General features: G+C 55.0%; 1 protein-coding gene across 4 annotated transcripts in view; it reads left to right on the forward strand.

Moving 5' to 3' along the window:
* The first annotated feature begins 3,503 nt into the window (after nucleotides 1-3,503).
* Nucleotides 3,504-15,886, forward strand: part of ANXA4 (annexin A4) — a 48,274-nt gene continuing 35,891 nt past the window's right edge. The window contains exon 1 of one of the 4 annotated variants that reach the window (XM_072768679.1): nucleotides 3,504-3,607. The gene's annotated coding sequence lies outside the window, so the exon portion shown is untranslated. Of the gene's footprint in view, nucleotides 3,608-3,771; nucleotides 3,859-4,622; nucleotides 4,646-14,571; nucleotides 14,670-15,886 lie in introns of those variants that run through there. The other 3 variants (XM_072768681.1, XM_072768683.1, XM_072768682.1) reach the window with 3 other exon arrangements.

The following is a 15,886-nucleotide window of genomic DNA, read 5'->3' on the forward strand; positions in this document are numbered from 1 at the left end:
TTTGAGCACTCAGATACCAGACCTACTGGAGCCAGAGAATTGATGATGCTGACCCCTGCCGGCCCTTGTGACTTTGACCCGGGACTCTATTACCTTAAAATGACTTTTGGCCAAATTCCCTGCCGAATTCCTCATTGCACAAGCCCCTTCATGAATATGCATGAACCCTAGCTTAAACCTTCCCCAGTTGTTCCCGGAGACACTCTTTTGGGGAATATCCCTTCACAAGTTGCAAGTTAAATACTTCCTTTGCCTAGTCTCTGGCTTGGTTGTGTCTTTTGACTGGACATTCACCAAGAGGCAAACCCAGTTTGGGATAATAATATCCTGTAGTTTGAAAAATATATAATTGTATTATTTAATTGATTTCTTCTCTGTTTCCCAGATGTCTTGGGCTGATTTTCAAATTTTCTTATCTCATTCTCCTTTTTGCCTTTTGTCCATTCATCTTAGCATATTTCCTTAACTTTATCTTCCTACCACTGTACTGAGATTTTCATTTTTGCTATCATATTTTTAATGTACAAGAGCTCTCTGGTTCTCTGTTCATTTTTTTAGAGAATCTGTTCTATTTTTGTTCTAATTCTTTTTATTTTTCAAAGGAAATTGATAATGGATTTTTGAAAGTTTTCCTCTCTCTAAGTACTCTGTTTCTTTGAGATTTCTTTTTTCCTGTTCAGATTTATGTCAGATCCTTTCCATAAATTCTGATAAACTGCAGCTTCAGGCAAGAGTGTCAGATTTAGCAAAACAAAACAAAACAAAACAGGACACCTACTTAAATTTGAATTTTAGATAAACAGTAAATAATTTTTAGTATAAGTATGTCCGGTCAACATTTAGGACACACTATGGCATATAAGTATTTTATACTTTAGTGAAGAATTATTGATTATGTGCAGTTCCATTTAACTAGGTGTCCTCTATTTTATGTAGCAACCCTAAGAGTCAGATCCTAAGTGCTGCCTGGAGGCTCTGTGCAGGTGGGCTGGCTTCACTAAGGTAAGTTCCCTAAAGTCTTGCTCCTGTTTTCACTGAATACTTGATGACAGTCTCTCTGGGTCTTTACTCTCCCCAAAGTAGAATATTCCAAACTCTACATTCTAGAAACCACATAAGGAAGATTACTGACCCGCTCGATATTCATCATATTAAGTTTCATATCGATCTTAGTGTCAGTACAGCTTCCCTAGCTAAGCGTGGCCGGCTGGACTAATAGCAAACCACAGGCCCCAAGTGGTGTCACTTAGGAGACGGCCCCACGTCATTAAACCAAGACTTAATCCCTGACCTCACTGCAGTTCCAGCCCCCCAGGAATGTAAGTTCTAACCAGTCATGGAATTTCCTGATCAGCACTAGGAAATTTACGGATAGACCCTCTGTGCCCTCCACCTTGTCTAAAACAATGGAGACTTTGCTAATAATTTCCTCTTTTCCGCTCCTTCCTTACCTTTAACAACCTTTCCCTTTCTGTAGCCCTTTGGAGCACGCCTCTAACCCGCTGGACTGACTAGTTCGCTGCCTGATTCATGAATCGACCGATAGGGCCAATTAGATCTTTAAAATTTACTTGGCTGAATTTTTGTTATTTAACGCTGCAAATTTTTTGTTGCCCCCCCCGCCCCGGTCAGGGATGGAGCCTAATTCCGGTCCCGTGAATCCGGTCCCGTGAATCCGGGCTAGCCTTAGCGACTTGCACGACCTGCAGAGTGCAAGGAGGGGGGGGAATGATCCTTGTTTTAAGCGACTAAGTTCTGAGGCACCTCGTGAGAGAGACTTAAGTAACCAGAACAACGTGACCACACGGGTCCAGCCCATTCAAGAGATCCTCTGCTCTAACCCTCCAGCAGGGCTTCAATCTCTCCCTACAGCCCCTGGATCCTACACGCGTAGGAAAAAATCCCTGTTCTTATTCTTACGTATATAAACACTTCCAGGAGCAGCGGGGGCGGCAGCACCTGCAGGTGCTGAGAAATTCCACGCACTGTGCTGCCGCTTGGCCTCACCCCTCTGGCTTAGGAGGCCGCCTAGGTCCGTGAGCCCGGGCCGTCTGCTTTCCAGCCTCCAAATTTTGTTCTTTTTCCTCTCTTGTTACCTTATTCTTGTTAAAATCTGCTTTTGTGGGCACCTGGGGGGCTCAGCAGTTGAGCATCCGCCTTTGGCCCAGGGTGTGGTCCTGGGGTCCGGGATCGAGTCCCACATGGGGCTCCCGAAGGGAGCCTGCTTCTCCCGCTGCCTCTGCCTCTCTCTGTCTCTGTCTCTGTCTCTCTGTGTCTCTGCCTCTCTGTCTGTCTCTCATGAATAAATAACATTCTTAAAAAAATAAATAAATCTCTTGTTTTAGTGGTATTTCAAGAGAGAGCTGAGGCAAATGCACGTGTTCCTTCTGCTATCTTTAAAGGCTCCTTTGAGTCTTTAATTCCAACAACTGTATTAATTTTTTTAACACCCCGTCTTAGGGGAGACTCCCTGGAAGCAGAGGCGGGTTCCCAGCACAGGCCTGTACCTGCGCGGGCAGCACAGCGCCCAGGAGGAAGCCGGCTCGGCTGTGGCTTCCCCGGCGCTTCAGCTCCAGGCCCGAGCTCCGGAACCGGGAGCGGGGGAGCCACCAATGTGTCCCTGCCTTTCTACCCCGTGAAGTCAGCGGTGGACCTGGCTCCCAACCTGGCGGCAGGGCAGCTGTGCGAGCCCCGGGCGGGGGTGGGGTGGGGTGGGGTGGCTAGCACCTGGGGGCCGGGGGGGGGGGCCTAGCACCTGGGGGGGGGCTTGCTAGAACCTCGGGGGCGGGCCAGCACCTGGGGGGGGGCTTGCTAGAACCTCGGGGGTGAGCCAGCACCTGGGGGGCGGAGGGGGGCTAGCACCTCAGGGGGTTAGCACCTGGGGGGCGGGGGTGGCTAGCACCTGGGGGTGGGGGGGCTAGCACCTGGGGGGCGGGGGCCTAGCACCTGGGGGGTGGGGGGGCTAGCACCTGGGGGGGCGGGGTCTAGCACCTGGGGGAGGGGGGAGGGGGGCTAGCACCTTGGGAGCTGGGAGTGGCTAGCACCTGGAGGGGTGGGGGGGTCTAGCACCTGGGGAGGGCTAGCACCTGGGGGGCGGGGGTCCTAGCACCTGGGGGCGGGGGTCCTAGCACCTGGGGGGCGGGGGTCCTAGCACCTGGGGGCGGGGGTCCTAGCACCTGGGGGCGGGGGGCCTAGCACCTGGGGGGCGGGGGTCCTAGCACCTGGGGGCGGGGGGCCTAGCACCTGGGGGCGGGGGGCCTAGCACCTGGGGGCGGGGGTCCTAGCACCTGGGGGGCGCGGGGGACGAGCGCGGTGACCCCGGGTGGGGTTGGGGCGGGGCGGGGGTGATCCCGGCGGCTCCCCGGCCGCGGCGCCCCGACGGGCCAGGTCAGCGGGGGGCGCGGGCCCAGCGGGCTTGGGGCGCCCCCTCCTGCCCCCGCCCCCAGGTGCGCCTCCGCCCCCGGACGGCTTTCCGGCCCCGCGCGCCCGGGCTCAGTCTCCACCCCGGAGTGGGGCGGGTCCGTCCGGGGTCACACCCGCTCCCGGGCCGCCTGGGCGGGGTCCGCGCGGCCGCAGGGCTCGAGCGCAGCCGGAGTCCGCAGCCGCGGTAAGGGCGCCTGGCGGGGCCGGGGGGCCTGGAGGGTGCGGGCGCGGGTGCGGGTGCGGGTGCGGGTGGGGGCGCGGGCGGGGTGCTCGAGGTGGCGGGCGCGGGGTGCTCGCGGGGCCCGGGTGCGCCCAGAGGGTCCCGCCCGCCCCGTCGGGGAGGAGCAGCCACAGCCGGGCGCAGGCTCGGGGGTAACGGAAGCGGCTGAGGCCCCAGCCCCGCAGCTGGCTCGGCCCGAGACCCAGGTTGCCCCGGTGAGTCTCTCTTTTCCCCTTTTAAGAAAGCTGCTCCCTCCTGCTGGTCTCCGGCCCTTCCCTCCCGGCCTCCTCCGGCCTGGCCCCGAGTGTCCTCCCCCTCCATCCCCTCCATCCCCTCCATCCCCTCCACCCCCCTCCAGCCCCCCACCCCTCCATCCCCCCACCCCTCCATCCCCCACCCTCTCCACTCCCTCCACTCCCTCCACCCCCTCACCCCTCCACTCCCTCCACCCCCTCACCCCTCCATTCCCCACACCTAGGAGCCCCACTCCGGTCACCACCTCCACCACCTGAACCTGCCACTCGCCATAGCCCCGGCTCCCCCTTGGGTCAGGCTCTGGGAGCCGGGGAGGCTGAGCTGCAGCAGGAACCCCCCGCAGTTCCGACAGGGTCCCCTGAGCTCCAGAAGGGACAGGGTCCCCCTCCAAGTTACACATCCCCGTCCTCTGTAGGTTGTAGGCAACCCTGGTGATGGCCAGACCCTAGCTCTTCAGTTGCAGGGATTTGAGAGGACAGACAGGTGGCAGAGGGAACAGGAGTGACATGGGCCCTCGCGGTCACCCAACACCTGCTTCATTGCCGGAGCCCAGCCCTCCCTGGGCAATGCCGGATCTCTGTTGTTTTGGGGAAACGCAGGCACACAGAACTTTCCATCAAGGGCCTCTAAGAACTTCCCTCCTAAATAGTCTTACATTTGGTTTTAGGGATAATTTTTCTCTGAAAGCGAGTTAGAGAGTAACACGCACGGTCAAGTCAAATCACAGCGGCCCTCCGCATCTGAAGGGTGAGCCTCCGGGTTGTCCTCGGACTCCCGTCCTTTGGGCCTGTGTGTCTGTCCAGCCCCTCCCTCGTTTTCCCCACCTGGGTCCTCGGCTTGTCCACTAAGCCCCATGTTCTGCAGGAGCAGGTGCTACGCTCTGCCCACTGCCGGGAACAGCTGAGGCTTTACTGTAAACCAGGGGCCGTGCTGTCAATTTGACCGAGATATTTGAGATTAAAAACACTTTTTATGCTAAAACAATCATATATTTTGGAGTAGAATTCAAAATCTATACCTTAAAAAAAAGATTTATTTATTTGACAGAGAGAGAAGTACAAGCAGGGGGAGAGGGAGAAGCAGGCTCCCCGCCGAGCAGGGAGCCAGATGCGGGTGCTGGGATGCTCCATCCTGGGACCCTGGGGTCATGACCTGAGCCGAAGGCAGACGCTTAACCCACTGAGTCACCTGCCCCCCCCCCCAAATTTATACCTTTTTAATATAAAACAAGAAACTTTTTTTGCTGGGGTTTTGGGCTTTGCTTTGCCCCCCACGTAGCCCCTGAGGGTTTGCTTTCACTGCAAGTAGTGTGATGGGTGCTGCTGTGTCCTACCTGGAGGGATCGGATTAGTGGTCGTCCTTGGTTACTCATTTACTCTTTATTTCAACTTGAGGTGGGGTTCCTAACCTTGTTTTACAGACGAGGTGGGCCTGGGGACACTTGTCAATGGTCCTAAATTCTTGAGGGGTTGGCATGTGGACAGGAGAATGAACTCCTCGTGGTGTCGGGCAGGGCCGGGGTGGATGGCAGGCTCCACTGAACGTGAGTTGTGGCTTTCGAGTCCCCTGGGCTGGGTGCACTTGGGATGGAGAGCTTTCCGAGCAGAGGTGTCTGGGCAGGGGTGTAGTCCCTTTGGCTGGGCCTGTGAAGGTAGAAGGTCAAACTGGGATGACCTCTAAGGGCGTAGCTTCCTTACTTCGGGGTACATCGGGATTCCTCAGGAAGCTTGCACGGCGTGCAGACCGTTGCCCACTCCCCAGAATCTCACCCTGTATGACAGGGTTGGGCCCAGGAGAATGCATGTGTAATCGGTTCCCCGGATGATTGTGATTTGGATGTTTCCCGGCCCTTGCTTTGAGTCAAGGAAGCTTCAGAAACACTTACATGAGCGTATGCACGCTTGGTAAATTGCTTAGAGCCTTAACAAAGACACGGGACCTCAGGGAACGTAGGCGTGTCGTCCTGCTGCAAATTATAAATAATGCGGTAAAAGCTGATGCCGTCCCCATTGTCAGGGACAGCTCTTTATTATACCTGTCACATCGGATTCACCCCGTAGTTTTACGTTGCTTGACCCCCCCCAGACCGAATAGAGGGTCTAAAGTAAAAGGGTTTCATTTTTAGACTTCACGGGACCTGGGATGGGTTGCTGTGTCAGGAATAACGGACCTAGGAATTTGGCATTTCAAAGCCCCGTTGCTTGTTTTGAGCTTGTGAGTGTGTCTGAGCTGGACTAAGGGCCTCGGCTGTGGGAACCTGACCCACCACCTTTGAACAGTTCTTTTTAAAGGTTTGAGATGGGTCCCCCGGGGGCTCAGCGGTGGAGCGCCTGCCTTGGGCTCAGGTAGTGACCCCGGGTCCCGGGGGTCCCGGGATCGAGTCCTGCGTCCCCGAAGGGAGCCTGCTTCTCCCCCTGCCCGTGTCTCCACCTCTCTGTGTCTCTCATGAATAAAATAAACACAAAGATTTTAAAAGATATCAAGGATTTTTAAAAGATTTCATTTATTTGACACGGGGGGGGGGGGTTGCGAGGGAGAGGGAGAAGCAGGCCCCTGACCCAGGGCGCCCCGACCCGCCTGCACCTGCACCGAGGCCCCCAGGTCCAGCTCCTTGAGCTGTGGCTCTGGCCTAGCGCGTCGCGTGTCACCCCGAGGGCTGAAGGAATGTGTGCAAACCGAGGCCCGCACCTGAGCTCAACCTGTACAAAACGAGCCCCTTGTGCAGGTGAACTCCCTCCACCCAGGGCTTCCGGACTCCAGCTCTAGAGGAGGGCGCCCCTAGAAAAAACCCTCCGCAGGTGATTGTTGTGCACAGTGAAATTCGAGACCTTTCCCTGGGTATCACGTTAGGTGCTTTATGGTCTGTATGGTAATTAGGATCGGTTGCAGCCACAGTGTGCTGACGTCATCCAAGGCCAAAGAAAGAAGGAAGTTGGCAGAGGTTAGTGCGGGGGCGTCTTTCTTCCAAAGCCTCTTGGTGGGTTTGTTCTTGTCTCTGACCCTGAAGGGGGTCACTTGGCCACTTGGAAACCGTTAGCTGCCGTTGGAATGGGGTTGCCTTGGACCCATCGTTATTTCTTCCCGGGATGAGGCCTACCCTCGCGGTCTTCCGAGCCCGACCCCTGCACGCGCAGGTTCTCTTAATGCGGAGGGAAGGTGGGGCGAGGGCAGCGGAGCCCGTCCTGTCCGGAGCCCTGCAGTGGTCCCTCCCCGTCAAGTCAGGCCAAATTAAGTGACTGTGTCGGGGGGCTAAGTCTGCAGGCCAGAGCCGAGCCTGGATTTTGGCCCTTGTCTGGGATTTGCAGGCCGCCTTGTCCCGCACGGGTGGCCTCCGTCGGGCCCCTGGCGGCAGGGGGCCCGGCCCGGGAGTTCAGAGGGTCCCGCACACGGAGCAGGGCCGCGCAGCTCTGCCCGGAGTGATGCATGTTTGCAGCGAGGGCTTTGAGAACTCCACTATTGATTTTATTATTTTTATAACATTTTTAAAAATTTTATGTATTTATTCATGAGACACAGAGAGAGGCAGATGCAGGCAGAGGGAGGAGCAGGCTCCCTGCGGCCGATGCGGGACTCGATCCCCTGACCCCGGGGTCACGGCCTGGGCCCAAGGCGGCCGCTCGGCCGCTGAGCCCCCAGGGGCCCCAGGAGTGTGCACTTGCACCCAGCGCCCAGCGTGTGTGACGGCGTGCAAACCACCGTCTCCCAACAGCGAACCGCGTGAACGTCTTTTAGGGTGAAGTACCGGAAGGTCGAGCGCAGTTGTGCGCCCGGCGCCCCCGCGCCTCCCACTTCTCCAGCTCCTGATGCGGGTGCCAGGCCCGGCCGCCCCGGGGCTCCGCGGGTCGCCCGGAGCTGAGAGGGGAGGCGACACCCCCGGCCCCCCAGGCCACGCGGGGCTGTGGAACAACCCACGCCCGTGCGCCCCCCGAGGGGCCCACAGCCGAATCCGGAGCCGAGGTGAGGGAGGCAGGCGAGGATGGGAGCCGGCTCGGGGGCTCCGGGGCTCTGGGCCCGTCGAAGAGTTCTGGAATTGGAGGCTGGGGGTGGGTGCTGACCCGGGAACGCGGTCACTGCCCCGACTGAGCTGCCCGGCCTTGGTTTCGCCTCGGGTTGTGGTCTCAGGGCCCCAGGGGCCTGGGTTCGAGCCGGCATCGGCTGCTCCTCACCCTCTCTCTGTCTCTGCCCCCTCCTGCTCGTGCGCGCTCGCTCTCTCTCTCTCTCTCTCTCTCTCAAATAAATCTTTAAAAAATGCCATTGAATTATATGCTTAAAACTGGTTAAAATGGTAAACATCGTCATGTGTATCTTATCACAATTTTCTCTAAAAATGTGCCTTCTCTACTCTTCGGTCTCCCGGTGGGTGCCGGAGCGTCCTTGCATCAGCCTATTAGCAGTAACTGTGACATTTTCAGGGGTTTTGTGACCTGATTCAATTCACTTATATGAACTTAGCAATAAATAAATTATATTAAAAAATGTCTCTAAATAAGTTATATTTAAAGTAACATCACTTCCTAATTATTTTACTACCTTTCATTATCCTGAATGCTCTTGTGGTTACTCATGCCTGTTTTGTCTTGAAATACTGCCCACCTAGTCCTAGTTCTAGGTTCAGTGACATCACATTGTGATTTGAAATCAGTCACGTTGCAAATATTCATGCCAAAGAAATGGCTGCACAGCAGGGTTTTCTTTCTCTGGAGAGTCAGCTGTTAAGTTTATCCCCAAAATGTCGCCTGACCACGTGCTATTGGTGGGTCAGGGTTGAAGTAAGTTTGTAGGAATGAAGTTCCAGCTACTTGGGATCTTCCAGGGAACTTGCTTACGTTGAATTCTAGCCCTTTCCAAACAGCCGGGCGGTTGGGTATTTTGGGTGCCTAGGGAACAAGAGGGTGAGGCCAAGTTTAGTGGGTGGGAAACAAAATGAGTCATAGAGTAAATGAGTTACTCTAACATCCCGGGTGAGATTTTCCTCAACTGGAACGTGAAGACGGGCGGGGGAGACACTAGTAGAAATAAAATCAAGTGATTGCTCTCAAAATGGGAAAGAGATGCTTTTAAAGAAAGTTTTTATTATGGACATTTTCCAACATATGCTCAAGTGAGGGAATAGTTAAAATGAACTTCTATGTATTTATCTCTCAGCTCCACAGTGATCAATATTTCACCAAAAAAGAGACTTTCCAACTATTGAAGTGATAAGAAGGAGGAGTACAAAGGAAAAGATGGCCAGATATGATTCAAAATGTTTCTTACAAATCTTGGCTGTACTGAATTAAAAGGATAATATTAAATTGGTAAAATACTTAATAATACACCTTAGATATAAGATACTAAATTTTATAATATAGGAATAATTTCTATAAATTTTAGGAAAGCACCAAGATGCTAAAAATGGGTGAAAATGCAGATAATACACAAAGGAGGATATGGATATGAGTTGAGAAAAGGAAAAGTCAGTGTTCCTACTTTAATTTCAAAAAAGGAAGTTAAACCAATAATAAGATTTAGTATTACACCCAAATGTTATGTTATAAAGAAATAAATAAAGCAAGCAAGCTTATGGCTTGGCTGGGCCTTGGACGTCCTTGTAAATTTGGAGGACAACTGGAAATATTCAGAAGTATCAGATATCACAAGAAATACAGCAAAAAAAAAAAAAAAGAATAAAATATCTTACAAAGCAAATTGTAGAGATTGTAGCCATGGCCTTTAAAAACCTGAACAACCAAAAAAGAAGATAAATAAGTAAATTTTAAAAAACCCTAAGCAAGCAATAATAGTGAATAAATTTTAACATATCATGTCATGAAAGAGTGTAATTCAGTAAAGGGATCTAGATGGTGATTGCGTGGAGCACAAAAAATGAAGAGGAAAGAATACAGCACAAAATCATCTACACACTGTGACTACAACCAAAAGATTGGCACAAATAGAAATAACAGTAGGTGCATAAAGTCGATTAATTTACAAAATAAAATGAAAGAAATAGGGGATTGCCTAAGGTTTCAGTCCCTACGATTCTCTGAAAGTTCATTGTTTCCTTTCATAGGCAGTGGAAAGATTCATAATTTTTAGCATTGCAACGGAAATTTTTTCCTCTACCCACATTCTGCTTGTTAAGAAACAAGTTTATCAGATCACACAATTTAATAACAGCTGGAGGGAAGGAGAGGTTAACAGTAGGGGGTAAAGGTAGCACTAACTGTCCTGTTACCACCATAAAAACCCTGAGGTTGCTAAAACAGAAAATAAAATCATAATAAATAACCCAATAATAAGTTTTACTGTATAAATTAAATTACAACTTAATTTGAATTTACCAGACTTAAATTTCTGTTGCTATATTCCGTTGCTGAAACAAAACTGTAACGAGTAAGCCAAGTAACTTTTGGCCATGTACATCGATGATGTTTGATATTAAAAAATGAATAAAGGTTATTTTTAAAAAGCTAACCCATATTTTCTGTTTTATCCTTCCTGTGATATTTCCTGAGGTGGTAATACTAAATTTTTTATGATCTCTGCAGATAGACTCCATTTCTTCTAGCGCGATTCCTGCTGGAGGACTCTATTTTTATGAATATAAAACAAAACAAAAAAACCCACAGAAACAGTGCAGTTGAAACCAAACAGTAGCGAAAAGAATGCTATTTAGATACGAATTTGGTAAGCCTTCTTAAATGCATGTGTTTGTTTTACAAAATCTAAGATGCCTCATCACTTGATTCCAGTAAAAGGAGGGAGGGGATCCCTGTGGCTCAGCGGTTTAGCGCCCAGGGTGTGACCCGGGGTCCCGGGATCGAGTCCCACATCGGGCTCCCTGCACGGAGCCTGCTTCTCCCTCTGCCTGTGTCTCTGCCTCTCTCTCTGTGTCTCTGTGTGTCTCTCATGAATAAGTAAATAAAACCATTAAAAAAATAAAAGGAGGGAAGGGATGGTCAGAGGAAATTAACCTGGGCCGTGATGTGCCGAGTACAGAACATCTAAGCCAAAGTCTTTAGTCTCAAAGGATTTCTTGGGGTTGCCACGTTCGTCCTCCCCCCCTGTGCTGAAGGCCTCATTGCTTCACCAGAATAGTGAGGGCGCCGCTAGTTCCCTGAACCTTGCTTCTGAACAATTAAGTGGGTTATTTTCAGGAATGGACTTTCCCCCTGAATATTCCGAGGCCTTATTCCTTTTACCTTCTTCTCTAGCATTTTGTCCTGGGCTACTTTAGTGTTTTCTTTCTTCATTTAACAAATGGGGAAATGAAGGTACTAAGTGGATGAACAAAAATTTTTTGTGGGATTTAAAAGATACCATCTGGGGCCACTTGGGCGGCTCAGGTCGTGATCCCTGGATCCGGGGATGGAGCCCACACCTCGGGCTCCCTGCCCAGCGGGGAGCCTGCTTCCCCCTCTGCTCCCTGCCCCGGCTCTCCTTCGCTATTTCTGTCTCTATTTATAAATAAGCTAAATCTTTTTTAAGAAATAAAAGAGAAATCATCTGGTCATTCATGTAAAGTGTTGCGCACACTGACACGTAACAGAATAGGTGCTCGATCATAGCTACGCTCAGTACTGTCGGACAAGCCCAGGGTGTCCGGAGCGTGGTCTGCAGTACCAAGGGCGAGGCACACGGACTCGTTCCAATTATCTGGTGGTCACATTCGAAGAAGTCAAAAGAGACAGGCGAAATGAACCTTAATGATAAACTTTACACTCTTCACAGTGGACCCAAAGTAGTATCATTCCAACGTCTAATCAATAGGAAGAAATCCTGAGCTGTTTTCTAGTCTTCGAGCCGAGTCCTAACAGTCGGGTGTGAGTGTTTTACACTGACAGGACATCTGAATCTGAATTTCCACCAGAAACGTTTGATTTGTATTTAGATTTCCTAAGAGTCACCTTTGACGGAGATTCACACACCCAAATTATTTTAAACATACTTAGTTTTCCCGTATCTGACATGAGCACCAAAAGATAATTTTACTTTAATATTTGCGTCCACATCGAAAAAGCTGGTTCATCTTTTTTAGGAGCCTTGATTTGACCGTATCATACTTTTTTATTTACTTATCTTAAAGATTTTATTTATTTATGTATTCGCGGGAGACCAGAGGGAGAGGCAGAAGGAGAAGCGGGGTCCTCACGGGGAGCCCGAGGCGGGCCTCGATCCCGGGACCCTGGGTTCACGGCCTGGGCCGAGGGCGGTCGCCCCACCGCTGAGCCCCCGGGCCCGGTCCTACTGGTTTCCATAGAGGCCGTGCCCTCTTCCATCCCTGCCGGCGGTACTCGAGTGTTCCCCTCCTTGCACATCTTCACCAACACTATTATTTCCTCGAAGTAGGCGTCCGGTGGGTGTGAGGGGAGTGTAACCCGTTCGGACGGAGCGTATAACCGGTGTGCGGCCGCGCCAGCCGGAGGGCGTCCCTGCAGCGCCCGGAGCCCCGTCGAGCCCCCGCAGCTGCCCCCGCGGCCTCCTGACCCAGCACCCGGTCGGGCCGGCTGTGCAAGCGGCCGCTTCCCGCCAGGGCCCCCGGGCAGCCTGCTCCGGCTTCGCCCTCACCCGCTTGCTGAAGACGGGAAGACGCGAGCGCATCCCGCTCGGGGGACACGTACCGGTTGGCAGGTTTAGTCCTTGTTCCTCTGAAGGCTCCTCGCGCTGTCACCTGCCTGTTCGCACACGTGCGTTGGCGCGATAGGACACAAAGGCCTCCAGGGTCGCGTAGACGTGTGCAAAAGCAGCTCCGGCCGCCTCCGACTGGGTGACCTCGGGCACCGGCCGCCTCCCACTGGGTGACCTCGGGCACCGGCCGCCTCCGACTGAGTGACCTCGGGCACCGCGTGGGACCGTGGTCGGCGCCGGGCCTCGTGGGCCAGACGGGGAAGGAGCAGGACGCCCGCGGGTGCAGGGTGCTCCGTGCAAGCAGGTGTCCCGGCCAGCTTCTCGGCCGCCCGAGGGAGGGGGACAGGCTGCGGGCCCCCCGGACGGCCTCGCGGAGTCCCGGCCGCGGCAGCAGGCTGAGCGCGGGCACCGCGGGCGGCCTGCGGGGCTGGTCTGGCTCGGCAGCCTGCTGCTGGCCACGGCGGGGCCTTCTCCGCGGGGCACGGCCGCACCATCGGCCGCGGCTCCTGGCACCCAGCGGTCCCCGTCGCCTTTGCGGAACGGGCGGGCGGGCGAGTGTGCGTGGAACGTCAGTGAGCTGTCGCGTGGGCGCTGAGCGTGAGCACACCGTGAGCACTTCGGTCCCCGCCGTCCTGTGTCTGCGCCACTGGCCCCAGAGGGGGGAATCCAAGCACTTTGTCTGCAGTTAAGCAAAAGCAACAAAATAGAGCGCGGCCGCACTCGCTGAGAGGAGGGCAGAGGGCGGAGGGCGGGAGGGCCTGGGGCCTCCAGGCCCCGCGTCACCCCTGGCGTGGCTCAGCTGACCAAGAGCATCGCTTAGGAAAGCCCGAGCACGAGTCTACGCAGGCTGACCCGCAGGAGCGGGGGGACAGGCTTCAGCAGACGCCTTCCCGTGGGGACCGTGCGGTGCGCCGCCCCGGGACGTGTGTCTGGCAAGGCACGGCCGGCACCCAGAGGCGGGCACCCGGCCCCTCGCCCAGCACGCGCTCGGGCCGCCGGTTCCGTTTCTCCCGTCGTGCGGCCCAGAGTGAGCGGCCGGAGCTCGCCCCGGGCTGGTGCTGGGGACCGTCCTGCGGCTCGGGGAGCGCAGGTGAGGGCCCGGCTGCAGGGGGCCGTCGGGTCAGATGGGCCACGGGCGGGAGGGGCGCTGGCCGCTTGCACCTCTCCCCTCCCGCCCTGGGACACAGCATCCCGGGTGGGGGGCCGCTCCGACGGACTTTGCTGCCTGTGGGGGCGACAGAGGAGGGGGAGCTTTAAAATTATATGTCGGGGCTCCCGGGAGGCTCAGCAGGTCGAGCGTCTGCCTTCGCCTCAGGTCATGGTCCCGGGTCCTGGGATCGAGCCCCACGTCGGGCTCCGCTCTCCCGCTGCTGCTCCCCCTGCTTGTGCCCGCTCTCGCTCGCTCTCCATCAAATAGATGAAGAGAATCTTTAAAAAAATAAAATAAAATCACTTGTGGATTGAAATTATTGTCCCCCACAATACTGCGAAGCGGTGGCTAAAATTTGGACAAAAGACTGTCACTAAGTCGTTTGCCCGCTATTGGGTAGGAAGAGATCCGTCCCGAAGATTCTTAGCGGGCCGCCTTGCTGGTTTGTCGGCCTCCCCTTAGCGTGCACGCTTTGCCTTTGAGGAAGTGTCTCAAAATGCTTATTTCTGGGGCATCCTCGGGGGGCTCAGCAATCTAGCGCCACCTTCGGCCCAGGGCACGATCCTGGAGACCCGGGATCGAGTCCCACGTCGGGCTCCCTGCATGGAGCCTGCTTCTCCCTCTGCCTGGGTCTCTGCCTCTCTCTGTCTCTCTGTGTCTCTTGAATAAATAAATTTTAAAAACCCAACAAAACAACAAAATGCTTATTTCTTCCAGACTCAAACCCCATCCGGGCAACAACCTTCCTTTACTTTTAGAAGGATCTAAGTTCCAAGGACAAAGGGGTGCATTCACTTCCCGATTCCACAGGGTTTGGAAAGCCCTTCAAAGCCAGCGCCTTGGGCGGGGCCCCGGGCACACCCTCCGCAACCCCGCGGACGACTGTATATGTGTCAGGCTGTGGGGTGTAAACTGAAACCGAGGGCCAGGGACAGCCGGGGAGGGACTCCGTCACGTGTGATCTCCGGGGGAGACGCGGAGAGCGGCGCCTCCAGGACCGCAGATCCCTCGGTAAGGGCCCGGCTGCGCCGCCTGGGCCTGGGGCGACCTGGTGACGGAGCGGAGGCCGCCCGGGCCGTGGGCTGTCGGGGACTGTCAGGGGCCGTCCGCGTCCCCGGCCCTGGCAGGGGCTCCACCTGCCCCCCGCGAGCAGCGCCCCGGGAGGACGCCTGGCCCCCGCACTCTAGGTGGGTCAGGCCCCAGGGTGGCGCTGGGGACAGGCTCCCCCCCCTTGGCACACACCCCTGAGTGCCGACACCTGCAGCCGAAGCCCTCGTGCTGGGACTTGGAGGACGGGCCCTGCGGCAGCCGACTCCAGACCAGGGCGGGCGTGGCCGTCGTGGAATCAGAGCAGGGGGTGACCCTGGGCCGGGCCGGGCCACCGTCTCCTGGGGGCTGCGCCCGATGGACCGTCCAGGTGTCGCCTGTGGCGCAACCCTGCTTCAAACCCGCTCGTCCCTTCGGGGCCGCCCCCAGGTCAGGGGCGGGTCCTTCTCCCTGAAATGAATTTGCGTGGCTTTGTTTGGAGGGCGCTTCGCTGATTTCACTAGTCTGATGCTCAGGAAACCATCTAATTTGCCTGTTTTCCAAATTCCGGGAGAGTGGGGAGGAACCCGGCACGCTGCTGCCTGCACGGCAGCCGCTCAAGTAGTGCTCGGGATTGGACGGCCTTGATCCATCCGTGTGTCTGCTGTGAGGACGGTGGAAACCCGGTGCTGGGGGCGCCCGGGGGCTCCCCGGGACAGCATCTGCCTTTGGCCCAGGCCATGACCCTGCGTCCTGGGTTGAGTCCCGCATCGGGCGCCCTGCAGGGAGCCTGCTTCTCCCCCTGCCTGGGGGTCTCCACCTCTCTCTCTGGGTCTCTCAGGAATAAATAAAATCTTAAAAAAATAATTTTCAGGAGCCCTATTCTGAACCCCAGTTGTAGAGTCCAGATCCCATAAAGCAGGTGCAGCTTCCTATCCATAGACTGGGTAACCCTTGGATTTTGGGGGGCATCACTAACACATGGCCCCCTCTCTCCGTGGTGAAGAGCCCCGGAGCATTTAAGGTAATTCGAGCCGCAGGCCCAAGCCCGAGTGGGTTTGCCCTTTTCCTAAAGCCGTGGCACGGTTACTCATTATTTTGCCCCACCTGCAAGTGGCCAAGAAGCTTCTACAAGCCCGGCACAAAGTCTGGGTCACTGTGATCCCGGCGACGTCGTTCGGTCTGTGGGCTGGTAGGCCGGC

The sequence above is a fragment of the Canis lupus genome, chromosome 11, assembly GCF_048164855.1.
Source record: "Canis lupus baileyi chromosome 11, mCanLup2.hap1, whole genome shotgun sequence".
NCBI lineage: Eukaryota > Metazoa > Chordata > Mammalia > Carnivora > Canidae > Canis > Canis lupus.